This window comes from Pinus tabuliformis, chromosome 9 (genome assembly GCF_031772625.1).
Source record: "Pinus tabuliformis cultivar Carrire ecotype Pingquan chromosome 9, CPIR1, whole genome shotgun sequence".
Lineage (NCBI taxonomy): Eukaryota > Viridiplantae > Streptophyta > Pinopsida > Pinales > Pinaceae > Pinus > Pinus tabuliformis.
The window spans coordinates 1,954,591,925-1,954,609,601 of NC_142307.1; the positions used below are offsets into that span (position 1 = coordinate 1,954,591,925).

Below are 17,677 nucleotides of genomic sequence, written 5' to 3' on the forward strand. Positions count from 1 at the left end.
TTGAATCTGTTTTGTTTGATTAATTGCGCTTTACATGCAGACTGTATCAGATAGCAGATGATTAGGATCTCAACCAGGATTTGGAGCTCATTCTTATCTATGCTTGTAAGACAACAAAAGTACTCTCTTACAGTTGATGCTGTGCAGAGTGTTGCATTATTATTCATATTTATGACTTCCACGAGTGGATTGATTATAAAATTATTCTTTTCTACAGGTTTATTATTTGTTGAACATTGTGTTTAGCATTTGAAGTGTCTAGGCTGTAGACTCTATTTTGGATACATTAAAAATGAGTTTTATGTTATATTGGTAGGTTTCAATTTTCATAACTCAAAGTCGTTCATGTATAAAACTTTCTGGAATGGGCTAGATCTTATTTTTCTCTCAATCATTCTAAAAATTGTAATTGTTATGCTAATCCAATTACTACGATCCGCCCACCAAAATCCAGTGTGCCACAATCTAGTGTGATTTGTAACTGTTTCTTCGCAGACAAGGGTCAATGGCTTTTGCATGGCACACTTCCATGAACAGTACTATTTCTTAAATGTATGATAGAAGTGTGTAGAGATACATGGTTAACATGGAAAACGGAAATTTGTAACTGGTCCAATTCTAGAGAACATCCCTCATTCTTTCTCAAGAATTCTTCCCTTGGTTGTTCAAGGAACAGGGAGAGTTGTTTCTTTTACATGTGCCACAGCAGATAGTTTTTTATCATGTTCTTCAATGAGATTTATTGTTTCTATTATGTTCTTCAATCAGATTTGTTGTTGTGCTTTAGACTAAGAGAACCAGAATGATTCTTTCTGATATGAAATTTTATTAACTAAAAGCTAGGAGCTTTCTTGTGTTTATTAACAAATTTCTTATTTTGGGGCAATGGAGACTTTAGAAATCTCCACAGTTGAGTTTATGATACATTGATAGATATGCTGTGATAAGTAGCAACTAATGTTGCATGGGAACCATCCCTTACATCTACCATCCCTGAGGACTTGGGTACTGTGAGCGGAAGTGCTTGTTTGGAAGGGCATGTCCCTAAGTTTGTGGGTGGCTTCACGATGTCCCCTAGATGCTACTGCAGAAAACAGAGAGGTATGGAGATGACCCTCGATGTTTTTGAGTACATTTGGATGCGCTCTATCCAAATTGACGTCCATGTGGCATCACTTCTGCAAGAAAAATATCCATGCATTGGTTCAAACTTTTAGACCATGAAGCTATTATTTACACAGCACGTGCGAAAATATGTGGTATGTTTTTATGAAAACCGTACGACTACCCTTAAAAAACCAAAAAGCAAAAAAACGCAAAATATGAAAACCCTACGACTACCCTAAATGCTAAAACCTGTCAATTGTCTATTAAATGATGCCCTGCTCTATTGATGGACTTATCCTGGATTATTTGCAGCGATTTCCACCACAATAGGAATAGGAATTGGTATTGATTTTGTTCCTTCAAGTTCATGGATTTATGATCCAGAGTCTAAACATGCAAAGGATGTACGGTATTAGAATTATTTTGTAGCATGCTTAGATTGGAGAATTATAGTATGCTTGTTTTTGGACTATAGAGATCCTTTACAGCGTCTATGTTTATCTATTTTGGTTTAGATGTGGATTTCAATGGATGCAATTTTGCTATATTCATCTTCACATGTTTATATATGCTTTTTGTTGTTGTTGTATAGTTTGTGTCTAATGGTTTGGATTTGCATCGATTTTTCTTTTTCCAAAGGAAAACAATACGCAGTTCAGTTCCTCTTTTGGGTTTGGCTGATTCAGTCATTGGTTTGACATGATAACATTGTTTTTGATTCCCGTGTTTAGTAGGATCTTGTACTCTATATCTACATTTTTTAGTGGGTTATGACAGTTTAATTTCACCAAAGACAATGTCTCTTGAAGTTATTATTTAAAAATTGCTACTTTTATGTGTCAACATTGCATAATTTGTCTCCTATTGTTTGAATTTGCATGGTTTATATTTCATCCCTAGCAAAACCTTAGGGGATTTGCTTTTGGTTTTGAGGGTTGATTGGTTTGGTTCTAAGAAACCGGGTTTGTCCTCCCCCCCTCGTGTCCCTAATCCCACGAATCAGACACGATTCTCTAGGACACGTCTGATTCTTGTGTCCAACATGCCTTGACACGTGGCATTCAATGGGCACATGGGTCAGATTCCAAGGGCGCGTGAATCCCGAATTAGGGACACGTGTCCCTCTGAAAAGTGTGTCGCGTGGCCTTTAAAGCCCAATTTGGGCAGAGTTCTCACTCATTCTTGAGTCTCTCTCTTGTTGTGGGTGTGTGGGAGAAATTAGCAAAGGGTTTGGGAGCATTTTGGAGGTGATTTAAGCAACAAGTGCATTTTGCTTCTATTTTTTTTGCATTTTTGCTATAGTAGTTTGCATGTCCACCTTTTTACAAGTTTATGCATTTTTTTCTATATTTTTTTATAGCACATATGGTTCAATCAAGGGCAAAGGGAGGGGCAAAATGTTCCCATTGGTGATGCCCCTTCTGTTCCAATTTCATTAGGGTTTGCAAGTGTTCCCTGTATTGGAAGTGAGGCTACAACAACAACTTCAAATGTTGAGGGAAAATGGATTTAGAAAGACAACAAGCTCAAGAAAACAAATATTCCTTATGGAAGTATGCCACAAGAGATCAAGTGTCAAGCAACAAGTTGAAGGGAGGAGGCTATGTTGCTTGGAAATTTAACAATCATTTCAAGAGCACTTATTACCGTGTGAAAGCTCATTTGTTGGCCTTACCAGGTTGCGGAATTGGAGCATGTATACAGGTGTCTTTAACTAAGAGGAAAGAAATGGAAAAAGAGGCCAATGTTGGTGTGGCAAGGGTGGTTGCATCATCTAAAAAACAAGAATGATGACCCCCTTCCATTCTTGAGGGAAAAAAACAACAAATTTCCATTTGAGAGTTTTGGTGGGGGTGTGAGTCAAGCAGCAAAAAGAAAGACAATGGCATGTGGTCCAATGGACAAGATTTTTTAAAAAGAGATACAAGAAGAGCTTGATCTCACCATTGCATTCTTTTTCTATTAGAACTTCATATACTTTAATGTTGCACACTCACCGTTATTTCTTGAGATGTGTTGAGCTCTAACTCAATGGGTTCCATCAAGGAATGTTTCTCTTGGGTTAGAGAAGCTTAGAACCACATTGTTGATTAAGGCAAATAAACGGGTGGACAAATGCTTGAGCCTATTAAATCAGCAAGGCCAACATTTGGGGTTAGTATTGTTTTTTATGGATGGACAGATCCAACATGCCACCCACTCATCAACTTCATGGTGTCTTCCTTAAATGGACTAGTTTTCTTGAAATTAGTGGATGCACTTGAACAATACAAGGATGCACAATATGTTGGTGAGTCATTCATTAAAGTTACTAAAGATGTAGGTGTTGGTTATTGTGTGCAAATAATTACAGACAATGCAATTGTTTGCAAGGCTGTTGGCATGATTTTGGAAGCTAAATATCCACAAGTATTTTGGACACCTTGCATTGTCCATTCCTTGAATTTAGCACTTAAATCTATTTTTTATGACGTGCCTTGGATTGTAAGTATTATTGAGGATGCACGACATATTCGCAACTTTGTATGAAATCATACAAATGTTCTCACAATATACAAGAAGTACACCCATCTATCATTGTTGAATATTGTAGATACACGGTTTACCTCTTCATTCATCACGTTGAAGAGATTGAGGGAGGTCAAGACCACTCTTGGGGCCATTGTTATTCCAGAGTTTTGGTCTTTTTGGAGAAACACAGATCAAGCAGCCTCAAAAAGAGTCAAGGACACAATGTTAGATGATGCTTGGTGGGAGAGGGTAGATCTCACTATTAAGATCATGGACCCTATCATTGCTTTGCTACGATTTGTAGATACAGACAAACCCATCCTACGAGATGTTTATGAGGAATGGGATTCCATGATTGAGTCTGTGAGGACAATTATTCTACAAAGTGAGTGCCCTGAGTATGAGACATCATCAAATACCTTCTTCACCACCATATAGGATATTCTTGTCAGCAAATGGGACAAGAAATGCACACTTTTTCATTTTTTCGCTCACTCATTGAACCCAAAATACTACAATTATGAATGGTTGAATGGTGGACCTGCAGCTGCCCTCCTCACATGGATGGTGAAATTTCATAGGGGAGGAAGAATGCACTGAGGTAGATATTTCAGGATAGAGAATCCCTTGATGAGGTGGAGGATGCCTTTGCAGAGTTTTCCATTGGCACTGAGCGATTTGCAGGCTATGATGTGATTAGAGACAAGGGGGCTAAGAAGCTCTATTCTTGGTGAGAAAATCATGGAGCAACAAACCCTCCTCTACAGCAGTTAGCCATGAGGCTCCTCTCTCAGGTGACTTCATCCTCTGGTTGCGAGAGGAATTGGAGAACATATGGGAATTTGTATAGTGTCAAGAAGAGAAGGCTTGAGCAGTCTAGGGTAGAGACAATGGTGTATGTGCACACCAACCTTTGTCTTATTTATAGGTAGAGGGATGAGTGGTTGAACATAAGACAAAGATGTGGGATGTCTTTCCTGATGATATGGGTTGGGACAGAAATGTTGAGTTGCCATTAACCAACTTGGATCTTAATGATCCAGTGCTAGAGCCTGTCACTTTTGATGATGGTGTTACTCTTGAGGGGTCATCCTCCACACTGACAGATGCAAAATTACGTTGGATACAAAGGAGGAGGATGCAATAGAGGAGAGCAGTGGTGACCATGACAGTGATGATGATTGATGAGCTACCTACTACCTTGTAGTTGTTTTGTATTTGCTATTTATATTTGCCATTGGCATTGTTACTACTTATGTAACACATTTTGATTTTGATGACTTAATGATAAGATTATAGTTTCATGTCTTTCTCCTATTGGATCATGATGAATTTGTCACAATTGTATTTGTATGCATAATGTTACATTGTACAACTTACAAATTTTAAATTTACAATGTAGAATATAGATCTATGTCTGAATTTGTATCATGGCTGGGAATTTGCGTAAGAAATGTCTATTTAAGATATATATATATATATATATATAACATGTCCTGTTTTGAGGGGTCTCCGTGCCTGTGTCAGACACTCAAATTTGCGTGTCCTGTGTGTTTCGTGTCTCTGTGTCAGGTGACTTAGGTTTGGTCACTGGCTCAATATTAGTAACATTGGTTTTGACTCCTATGTTTGGTAAGTTCATCTACTTTATATCCACAATTTTTTTAGGAGCGTGATTTCATTGCATTAGTGATAATGTATTTTAGACATGTTATTTAAAGATCTCAACTTCTATATATCTCTCACAAAGATATGAGTGTGTGTTTCTACCAACCACATCCATGTGTGTGCTTCTACCAACCTTGTTTGTGCGTCTCTTCGACAATAGTCCCCAAAACTTGGTGCAAAATTGTTAGGAACTTAAATAACTATACCATTCAACCAATTCCATAAGGATCTCAAGTCAAAATCTTACTTATTTTACATTCCAAATGATTCAAATACCATGGCACAAATCTCTGGAACTTTGATGTTATTACAATGAAATGGAAGTTTAAGTAGAAAGGTCAACTAGAACTATGAAAAGAAAACGAAAGAGGATGCCAAAAGAACTCTAATTATTGCAAAGTCTTGGGGGATGAACTTGAGACTATTGTGATTTGGTGACTTGATCACTAATTTCTCCTACTGTGTTCAAGATGTGAGTTCTCAAGTAAATAAAAAAGCAAAATATGGTGGCACAGAAATTATGGTATGGTTTGGCTGTGCTTAATTTGTGAGTTATTGTGCTCTTACTTCCAAGATCAACTACATGGGGGAACTTGTTTGGCAAGAGTGCACTTTTTATTTTTTCCCATTAAGAGGGGGATTGTTTTCATGATGTCATCAACAATGCATTATACATGCTTGCAAACACCTTGGCATTTTAAGAATTGAGAGAATGGCCCATGTTTCTTTACGATGGTTTTGACAAACAAAGAGAATTGGATGAAGCAAGAAAATATGTTGGATCGTGTTTGATCTATTTTAGTAATCATTTAGAAAGTGGTTTTGATCTTCACAAGATCATTTGGAAAGTTTTCTCTTATTTAGTTATCAATTGGTTTTTTGTGCAATATGGTTTCAAAGAAAATACTTTTCTTGATGTTTTGTTTGTTAACTATTAAAACCTTGGATCTTCCATTCAATCATGAAATAATTTTGATAGGAGGTTACTTTTGGCCTTGGTCTCCCGTCTCTCTTTATTACTCAAGGTTATAATGAGGTCTACCCCTATAATCAAGCAGATTGCAGACGCTCTCCCTTATATTCTCCAAAAATCCCTCTGCTTTAAAGATCCATATATATTTAACAAAACTAGGTCCTAGTTTGGTTCCCTAAAGAACATCGAAACTAATAGTAGATGGTCATATTTTAGAACACATCCCTTATGAAAATCTTACTTCCAACCATTTAACCAATTTCTCGAGTTTCCTTGAGCATGAGACCTCAGATTACTAGTCGAGGAAGTGCTTCCTTAGTGTAAAGATGCCTCAGTAAAGGTTTCTTGCATAAAAATAATTGAAGGCTTGTGAATGGTCAATAGACTTTTGAGGAAATGTAGCTTTTAGGTGATGCCCAAACTCCTGTTATTAATTGTGTGTAGGATCATTGGGGAGTATGGATGGGTTTAGATTTGATATAAGAACCATGTCAGTGCTCATATGTCTCATTTCCTCTACTTCCTTGTCTATATTTGCTATCACCACTATTGCATAAGAATTCCTTGCAAGTGGTTTCTTTCTTTCTTTATAGTCTAAGGTTGCTCCTATTCCTCTTTCAATGATTCAAAGGGTTTTCCTTCCTCTCTTGCTCTTTGATCTAGTGAGGAAGCTATGATTGGTTTGTGCATTTGTTAGAGGAGGGCTCAGAGCATTGTTTTAGGGGAAGTCAGGTCCACCTGTGTATTCCTTTTGTAAACCTTTGCCTGGGGCGTCTTCCTTTGTTTGTTTAGTGTGCCTTTCCCAGGACTTGAGGATGTAAGTTCCAAAGGTACAATTTCCTATGAAGGCATTAGATGAAGCTTCTTGAGATGTTCTATATGCTAGGGAGTTGACCACCATTTTCAGTTAATAAGGTTTCAATGATTAACGGTCGTTTTTAAGTTGCTCCACCTTATTCATTATACTTTCCATGATTTTTGGAATTAATATTGTTGCATGAGAGCCTGATCACACCATGGGTTCATTCCCCTTATTCAATGAGGGTCTTTGCTTAGTTGGGTTTGAATCCTACTCACCTTCTCCCTTCAATGCTTCTTGTTGGGAGTCATAAGATTTGGGTATGAGTCTTGGAGGCATTAACATTTAGACTCTTGATGCCTCATGATTGCAAACCTCTTTTCCCATCTTCTCTTGCCAGGCACTTGATGTCCTTTAGATCTTCCTTCTTGATTGCCTTGTATTTTGTTTGAGGCTAATGTCCCATTCCTCTTAACCTTCCTTTTCCCTTTCTCCCATGGTGGAAATTGCTTCTAACTTGTAAACTCTAGGTTAGTCCTTGGGGTTTTTGGTTCTTTCCTTTTTTCTTCATATCTTGAACATACTTTCGGCAAGTGTTATGTCAAATAGTTGATTGTAATAAGGATTGTATTTTCATCAAAGTTCCGTAGCTTTGGATTAATTGATGTGAAATATTTCTTGAGGTTATCCAACCTTATTGGTTCTTTAACTAAGCTTCCTACATGATCTTCTTGAATTGATTGATTGCACCTTTTCCTATCGTTAGGTAGGGCATTTTCTCTTTTCCAAAATGTGAAGTGTTGACCAATAATCGATTGTCCATCTCTACTCACCCTAATTGGTTCTTTAATTGGGGTTCCTACAGTTTCCTCTTAAATTGATTGATTAGGCCTCTTCCTAAAGGTGGGTAGGACATTTTCTCTTTTTTCCATGTTAATTTGGCAGCTAAGTGACAAATTCCAACCATGGGACAAGATTTCTCTTTTCGAGAGGACCAATTTTGACTATTGAAGCACTCAATTTGGAGAAGGGAAAGTGTATTTATGAAGAAAAATCCACATATGCACATTTGATTAGGTTAGCCCTAAAGCAAATTGGACACCCTTGGAAGCCTATAATTCAAGTGACTTCAAGCTCATTTGGATATCACCAAGAATCATCTTCTTCTCTTCTTCATTGATTGGTTTGCAAAGGTCTGAGGTTGGGTCATGAAGATTGGTTTGTATTGGTTTGAGATTGCAGTGTCCGAAGCTCACATGTGTTAGGGTTTTCGTTTCCAACCACGGGCTTGACATAGGAAATTTTCGGCTATAACTGTAGGCATACAGGCTCATTAGTGCAGTTGGAATCTCTCAAATTCATGTATAACTCTACCTCCATGCAGTTGGGCTCTAGGGTTGCAAATTGACATTTGATCGCAATTGACCGCATACAAGACAAGTTGACTCTGATCAATATTGATGCTGGAAACATATTTGTGAATGTTGTTGGGTTAATTTTTTTGTATTGTTTTGTATTGGCTCATTGTACTCTTTGTTGAACATTTTATGACAATCTAATAAAAGAATAATTTCAAAGGGTTTTCCCCATAGTGGGCTTTTCCTTGGTCATTGACTGAAAATTTGGTTTCTTGTTGATGTTATGATTGTCTCTTTTGTCATTGCATTTATTGTTCTATCTTCAAATATTGTTGATTGTTATTAAAAGATTTCTAATTGAAGAATTGAATTGGGATAAAGTAATTGAAACAACGAAGAGCAGTGTCAAATTTAACATGGTATTAGAGCTAAGGTGAAGGACAAACCCAAAAGGAGACAAGAATTGTAATCATGTTTGGAAAGTTGAAGGAGCCTATCTAATCAAGTCATTCTTCAAGGATCATGAGAAGTTGAGTGACTCATCTAAGTTTTCCGCTTGGAAGATTAGGTTGGAGATCATAGCTTGTAACAATGATGTTTTGGAATTCATTCAAGGAAAGGTACTTGAGCCTCCATAGAATGCTTCCACTGCTTCCAAGAACAAGCACAAGAAATATGATTTGAAGGCTAAGAAAATTATAGTAGATGGTTTACAAGATAATTTACTTGCATATGTTGGAAATTTGAAGAAGTCTAAGGACATGTATGATAAGATAGTTGGCATGTATGAAGTCAACAATTTGAATGAAATCCTCTCCTTGAAAGACCAACTCAAAGATATGAAGATGAATAAAGGAGAATCTGTGCAATCCTACATTATGAGGATATCTCGTCTTAAAGATAAATTGCATGGAGTTGGGGAAACTATGTCTGACAGGAATTGGTGATTGTAACTCTTAGGGGCCTCCCTCCCATTGGGGAAACCTTCATACCTACTATAATTAATAACAACAATTTTATGTCATTTGATGAGATTATTGGAAAGCTCACTCAAAAAGGAGTTTGTGCAATCCTTCATTATGAGGATATCTCGTCTTAAAGATAAATTGCAAAGAGTTGGGGAAACTATGTCTGACATGGAATTGGTGGTTGTAACTCTTAGGGGCCTCCCTCCCATTGGCGAAACCTTCATAACTACTATAATTAATAACAACATTTTTTTTTTCATTTCATGCTATTGTTGGAAATTTCACTCAACAAGAATCGAGGATGATTTCAGGGGGTATGATTCAAAAGCATGAAGAAGGAGAACCCGCTGCATTCGTCACTCAAAACAACAAGAAGAAAGGAAATGTAGGTCCATCAAATGCAAGGAAGCCTCCTCCTCCAAATCCAAAGAAAACGAATAATAGAGAATCATCACACATTGAATGTTATAATTGTCACAAGAAAGGTCATTATGCCCGATATTTCACTGAGAAGAACAATGGTCCACGCTACAACACTAGAAGCAACAATACCAGGTTTAATGATCAAAGAAGAAAAGGTTACCAAAGGAATGATCGTAATGAAAGAGATGAAAGAAGAAGAAGAGATGCTCAAAGTGATCATGAAGAGATCATCGTCCTCAAAAGAAGTCAAGATACTCCAGGCATGAAAGTAATGTTGCCAATCAATCTAAATATATTCTTTTATTTTCTCTCACTAGTTCCTCTCTAGATTCGTGGGACAGTTTGCTGGTTTATAGTGGGGCCACTAATCATTTCTCTAGGTATAAGGAAGTTGTCTCTAATTTGGTAGAGAAGGAGTCAAATTTGAAAGTTATTCTTGGAGGCAACTCCACTCATCCTGTTAAAGGCTTTGGGTCCGTCAAATTTCATTTGGACTTCATGGAATTTGTTTTGCTCCACGATGTGATGTATGTGTGAGGATTGAAAAATAATTTGGTATCAATATTATCTTTGGAAGACAAAGGGATGAGGGTTCCCTTCATCAAGGGAAAGGTTCTTACTTGGCCTGTTGGAACTTCTGAGAGATGCATTTACATTGGGATCAAGATTTGAAGGACTCTATAGAGTCAGTAGAAGACCTCTTCTATCATTGGTTGATCATACTAATCATATAAGTGAACTATGCCATCGAAGATTGGCTCATCTACATTATGATTCTCTTCCAAATTGAAGAAATTGGTCTCTGGTATTCTCGATGTTCAAGCCCAACATGAGGGAGTATGTCTAGGTTGTGCCAGATGAAAGAAGACAAGGGGACTATCCCCTCTAGTGAGAATAACTCAAATGACATTCTCCATCTCATTCATTCTGATATATGTGGTCTAATGCACATACATCTATTGGTGGTCATCTCTACTACATCACCTTCATTGAAGATTTCTCAAGGAATACATGGATATATTACTTGAAGCATAAGGATGAAGCCTTTGAAATGTTCAAGGAGTTCAAAGATTTGGTTGAAAATCTTACAGGGAAGAAAATTAAAATGTTCAGGTCCGACAATGGTGGATAATACATTTTGAATGAGATCATGGATTTTTGCAAGAAGGAAGGTATCAAGAAAGAGACAATTGTGCCTTATAATCCCGAACAAAATAGAGTAGCTAAAAGAAAGAACATGTCTATTGTAGAAGGAGCTCGTGCCATGCTCTATGATCAAAAGTTGTTGAAGTTCGTTTGGGAAGAAGCAATGAATGTTGTCGTATATGTTCAAAATAGGGTGTCTCATCAAGCATTGGACAACAAGACCCCCGAAGAAGTGTTCACAAGTGTCAAGCCCGATGTTGGCCATATTCATATCTTTGGTATCCCTGTATATTTCTGTGTTCTAGAGAAAAGAAACAAGCTGGAAGGCACGAGAAGAAAAGGTATGCTTATTGGATATTGTGAAACTTCTAAAGCATTTGGAATATATATTCCTGATCAAAGGTGTTAAAATATGTAACTAGGTTTGGTCTGCGTAATGACATATGTAATCATGATTTTATGTATTTGATGTAAATAAGAAAAATAAATTTATTATTCTCATTCTTGATGCATGGGTTTCATGCTCAAGGTAAATTTATTTGTAGGTCAAGCACCCATTGAGTGCTTCTAGGTTTGTCATAGAATTATGAAGTCAAGAGAGTCATGATCATACAAGTAAGACCCCTTTGGGCATATTGTATCATGTAAAGAATTTTTTTGTAAAGTCAAAAATGTCATAAAGACCCTCGAAGGCCTTGTTAAACAAGTCGGCCTACAAGAAGGATCAAGTTGGCCTCATCAAAAACAATTTGACCTTCAAAGAAGTCTATATATAAGAGACATTGAACTCACTTGAAGAGAACTTACTCCACACACAAAATTCGATCAAGGAAGAAGAGAGCAAAGAAGAGGAGGACTAAAGGAACGAAATCTTTGAATATTGTTTTTGGGCTATCTTCTCCTCATGTGCAAATATTAGGAAAACCTTACTACAACAAATTCAAGTTTCTAGAATGTTGTTGGGCAAGTTTTGTTGATGGAAAGTCAAAATTGTTGGAAAGTTGAAGTTCCTAGAAATTTGCTGAGCAAGTTGAAGTTGCTATAAAGTTGTTGGGCAATTAGGAGATTCTAGAAAGTTGTTGGCCAAGTCGAAGTTGTTGGAGAAGTTGCTAGAGAAGTTGTTGGGGTCGAAATTGATGGAAAGAGAAGCTCATCAAAGGAAGGTTTGATTTGGTCTTGGAGGGGTCTTTGACAAGGGTTTTAGGTCTTGGAATTCATCATTTGAAGTTCCATAGGAATAAAATAGTTCTTGTGGGTTTTCTTCTCAAGAGGACAGGTTTTGGCCCTGGCTGATAACCTACATTTTGTGTCTCCTTGTCACATTTATCTTCATTGTTTGGTAGTTGTTTGATGATAGAAAAGAAGCTAATCAAGTTTAAGTAAAAATACATCACAAGCATTTATCAAAGTAATAGAAATCCCCTAATCTAACTGACCCTATATTTCTCAACATGGAATTAGAGCTAAGGTGACAACAACAACAAGAAAAGGCAGCTTGAATATCATCCAATTCAAGAAGGATACACAAGGCCCAAGCTCAAGGAGATGATATATTCTACACATCATCTTGAAGGAAGAAACTATTGGAAGAAGAAGAACTCAAAAACCCTACCTCCATTCGAAGAAGGACTTTACATTTGAAGCACCTGGGGAAGCCTCCACGTTCTACAATCATCATCCAAGTGTAGAGCTATAAAAAGGGTCTCTTTCACCTCTAATTACCTCACATTAATATGTCAATCCAGGAGCGCTTTTTTATTTCAAAGAGTGTCTCAGTCTAGGGCTATCATTTGCCAGAGTAATGCTAGTAGTACAGTGTTCAAAAATGCAAGAGTAAATGGATGCTTGTCTACATCTTAGCTTCTTCAAAAGAGTAAATCACACAAAGACTAAGCAACTTATCAATCAAGGGTTCAGTAGCAATAACCTATCCATTTGGAAACTGATGGAAAAGGAAATCAGAGAACAGATCATGGATCTGGGAGCCAGACAGTAAATGCCAATGCTCACTACAGCCTTAGATCGTTCCTCACGCCAAAATAACAAATGACAGGAAATGGAACGGCATATAAGAAATGGAACAACAATTAAGAAATCGAACAACAAGTTTGTAATGGAACCGCAAATCCGAAATGGAACAGCAGCTAACTCTCACAAGCAGTAACGATCTTAATCTATCAAATCAAATGCATTAATCGTAATCAAATGGAAATCTTTCACTCTTAAGGGTGAATCGAACAGCACACACCAATGGAACAGCACTGATTACTGATAAGCTATGGAACAGCGCTTGAAAACCATATACACACACAGCACACTTAAATAGTAATCTGATCCAAGTATCAATCTCAGTTAGAAGGAATACGACTGTGTTTCAAAATAGAACGGCATTGTTCATAAATCCAACAATCGTAAAGAACATAACTCCCAAGATGTGAATGAACAGGTGCACAGCACAAAAGCTCTGTAATGGAATAGTAACAAAATTCTGTTAAGACTTAACAATATTAGATTAACTCTTAAAAGAACAGTAATATGATGCAGATTCAATACAATAGTTTTGTCTATGGAAACCTTAATGAATTAAACATAACAGAGCATGTGATGTAAACTTATAAAACACATCAGATTACCAAATAACAATGATAGGCAAACCACGCATAAACCAACGTAATGATACAAGAGCAAGTGTCCTCCAGGGTCGGGCCCTTAGCCTCAAGGGGTACACCGCTTGAAGTTAATCTAGACTCCGAGATGAAGTAATCACCAAGTTTGTATTAATGCACAAAGCAAAATTACAATAAACCAGTTCTTAGCGAGACTCGATGATCAAAGTTTTGATCTTAAAAGAAATTACATAAAAGCATAACCATGTCTAACTCCCTTCCGAGCTAACAGTGTTGACCCTTTTATAAGGGTGACGGCGGAGATGTCTAAGTGCAAAAATAGATAAAATAGCGATCCCTCAGGATCAAGGATCCTGAGGGATTCACCGAACCGTTAGTCCTCGGTCATTTCTTTTCTCTCCTGCGCCGAGCTGATATCTCCACCTCCTTTTCTGGGCTGATTCACTTTGATTTGCTTTGCCTTGTTTGCATTCGGTCTCCCGTCAAAGGGACAGTGGTTAACCCGTCCTTGTCATTTCCTTTGGAACGACAACTTCTCGTTTTCACTCCTCCTTGCATAAGGAAGTGACAATTGTTAGCGTTTTAGTCTTGCATATTAATCTCACATGTTTTATTGTAATTCTTTATTATTTTCCGAGTTCATGATGCAAAAAGGTTTGCAAGTTCTAATGAAAGATACTGAAATAATCATCAAAAACATACCTTTTTTAGTACTCCACACACCCCCCTGCTTACCATGTTTCATGCCCTCATGAAAACATTGTATTTGACATGCAAGGCAGTGAGAGAATAGGCTGGAGATGGAATCTCGTGTGGAGGCCTACAGCCATGATGAGTAACTAGGTAGTCAAAGAAATGGCCTTTCTGACCCTCGGGCATCTCATACATGGCTTGGTATCCGGGTGCAGGGTGCCAAATAATTGGACTCTGGAACCTATATCCTAACCAGGATGGCCCTGCCCTCAAAACGATTTCGCCATAGAGGTGCAAGCGGTTGGCAGCTAATTTAAAATTCTCATACTTAAATGGTTCCCTGAGCTGGATATTCAGATTAGAGATTTGATACCGAAATTTAGCTGCATCAATGGCAAGCTCTTTGATAGAAAGAAAGTATTCTAATCCCTGTCGAATGAGTGCCTCATGCATGGGTCCTAATGTTTCAATTACACCCGGAGTCTTCATGAAGTTTCTATGTGCTTTCCACAACTGTACTGGGTTCCTAGGCTCAGCCCTTACCCACAAATCTAAGCCGTTTTCTTGCCTCTGGAAAGTATTATAGGCTTTATGCCATTTAATTTGATTGAACCCAAATGAGATGAACGCCTGCAATTGGATGTCTCCAACAAAAGGGCCAGGGTTTAGCTCGGTCTCCTGGTCTAATACAAGGTTAGGTAAATAGAACTCACACAGCAGTCTCTGAACTTTTACTCCGTAGTGCTTATAGCAATCTATAAAATCATTAACAGTGTTAATTTGTATGGGAGCACCTGCTTTAAAAACTTTTATTTTTAATTGTAAATACCGTTCCAGTAGAAACAGGGCATAATTCTTGGCAGGGGCTCTAAATGCTAAGATTTCATTGTTTAAAGAACACAAGGTATCCATCTTCTTGATAATGATATCTAACCTACGAGTTACCTTTGCGACTTTCTCTTGTTCCTTCCACCAACCTTCAAAGCCCTGGCTTTCGGATTGATTGACGTTCCTAAGCTGCTGTTGTAGCTCTTCATACTTTTCGCGAGGGACCGTTTGCTCTCTAAGCTTTTCTGCTTCTTGTTGAGCTTACTTCAACCCCTTTCGCAGGGTTACTGTTTTTGGATCTATTCTCCATGCAGCGGTGGAGGCCGGGAGTTTTACCTGAACTTTCCTATTGCGTTGCTTTGAGTTCAGAACCCTTATCACTCCTGAAAGTGGTGCCTCCGTCTGAATTTCCTTATCATAGGTCATCATTTCATCCATTTCTATTTTAACGTGAATATCATTTTGTTGTTGTTCCTTTTCAATTGGAATAGCAGTCTGTTCCTCAGCATCATTTGGAACAGCAGCCTGGTTCTCAACAAGGTCTTGAACAGCAAGATGAATTCTGGTCCTCCGCCCCTTTCCCTTGCGTGGTTTTGCTGGAGTGGTCACCTTTTTCCCTCCTAAAGTCCTTTTTACCCTTTGCCTTGCTTTCAGGATCCTAATCTGCTGGTGGAGCTGGACTATTATATTCAATAATCTTTGTTGTTCCTTTCACAATTCTTTAATCTCCAAAATTTACTTAGAAGGAACAGAAGGCTCTTCACTGCGGCCTGGACTGTGACTAGTTCCCTAATCTTCCTTCTGGGGTGTTTATTCATTGTTCTACTCTTGTTGTTCTGGGGCAGGAACCCTAACTGGTTCTGTCATTTCTTGGGCGACTTCTCTTTCTACCCCTGCTTCCTCCGAAATTTCTTCTGGTGTCTTCTGGTTAGGAATGGATTGTTCCTGTTCAGTATCTCCTATCATCTCTTTATCATGAATAGGCAGATTCTCTTCTTCTGCCTCCTTTGCATGTGATTCTTCAGGTGCATTTTCTTCCTGGGGTTTCTTTTTGTCATGGAGGTCTGATGGACTGGAAGGTTGGCCATATTCGCCCATATTGGCCAATACTTCGGCCAATTCATCTTCTCCCACTGGGTCCTGTAATGGGCTACCTTCCTGTTGTTCCATTTCCTCCTCCTGCTCAGATTTCTCGGCTTCTTCTTTAGAATGCTCGGCTCCTTCTTCATTTTCTTTTTCTTCTTTAGATTGCTCATCCTCTTCTTCTTCTTCTTCAGATTGCTTAGCCTCTTCTTCTTCTTCTTCTTCAGATTGCTTGGCCTCTTCTTTTTCTTCTTCTTCAAATTGCTCGGCCTCCTCTTCTGGCCGTGAGGGTTGCTCATCTTCAATTTCTACCAGCCGGCTGGTGTTTTCCTAGAGCTTCTCCAGCCTCCCTCGTATTCGTGCTAGCCGGACCGATTTCCTGCGTTTTTCTGGTCGTTCGGGTGTACCGGTGGTATGTTTACACTTTGCCAATTCCTTGCGTTTTTCTGGACGCTCGAATGTACTGGTGGCATGTTTCTATTTTGCTAATTCCCTGTGTTTTTCTAGACGCTTTGTTGTACTGGTGGCATGCTTACATTTTGGGGATGGTGCTGTCAACCCCCCATTTATCATGGCAATTAGCTCTTCCCAGCTGCTCTGCTGCTGGGTGAGGCTATGACTGACAATTAACTGAAACAACCCATGATGACTAAAAACTGACTCTACATGTTGTGCCTTTTTTATGCTCGTGCAACATCATGAAGTAACGAATTCAAAAATGTAGGTAAATTTACAGAGCATTTCTGCCTTAGTACAGCTAATAGTTTAAGATGTCGTGGTCTTACCACGTCTTTTCTGCCTTCACAGGTGATGTAGCTTTGAACAGTCCTTGCCAATTCTGCCCAGGGCTCTCTTAGCGTTGCTGGCAGAACTCCCTTTCCTCTAATTGCCAGGCTCTGGCCTTCATCCCAGAAGATTTCTATAATCTTCTGTAGTCTCTCATTTTTTAACGTCCATACAGGTCCGGTGGCTAGTAGTCTCGAGACTTCTGCAATTATGTCATCGGTGACTGCTATATGTCTCCCCCTCACTGTGGAGTAATCCTCTTGCAAATTCTACAGGAATTCAATTGCCACCGTCTCGTTAGACTCCTGCAAGCGATTGAGATAAGTCAGCCACCCTACTCTTGTCAGGATTTCCCGGGTAGCAGCAGAGACTGTCAACACCTGCGGTTCCCTCCAAATCGATCTTCCTCCCATGGTTTCACTGTAAGCTCTCAATGGAACGGCACTTGTTCGTGCTGTTGAAACACAGAGAGGCTAATAGACGCAAAACTTGTTCGAAAAACAGAGTATACAATAGAAATAGTTTATGAATAGAAATTCGTGCAAATAATAAAAATAAAAATAGTATGTCGTTGAGTTGTGCCATACCATAGTACACAACTTTCTCGAATAGTGAGCTAACATGTAATCCAGGGAATAATGAGGTTAACCTCCCCCGGCAATGTGATAGGTTGTCCCAGCCGTCAAATAAAGGAGCAACGCCCACTC

The 17,677-nt window shown here is 38.5% G+C and overlaps 1 protein-coding gene across 1 annotated transcript in view; it reads left to right on the forward strand.

Moving 5' to 3' along the window:
* LOC149156798 (protein TRAUCO-like) overlaps positions 1-17,677 on the forward strand; it is a 60,229-nt gene that overhangs the window by 15,807 nt on the left and 26,745 nt on the right. The window lies entirely within an intron of this gene.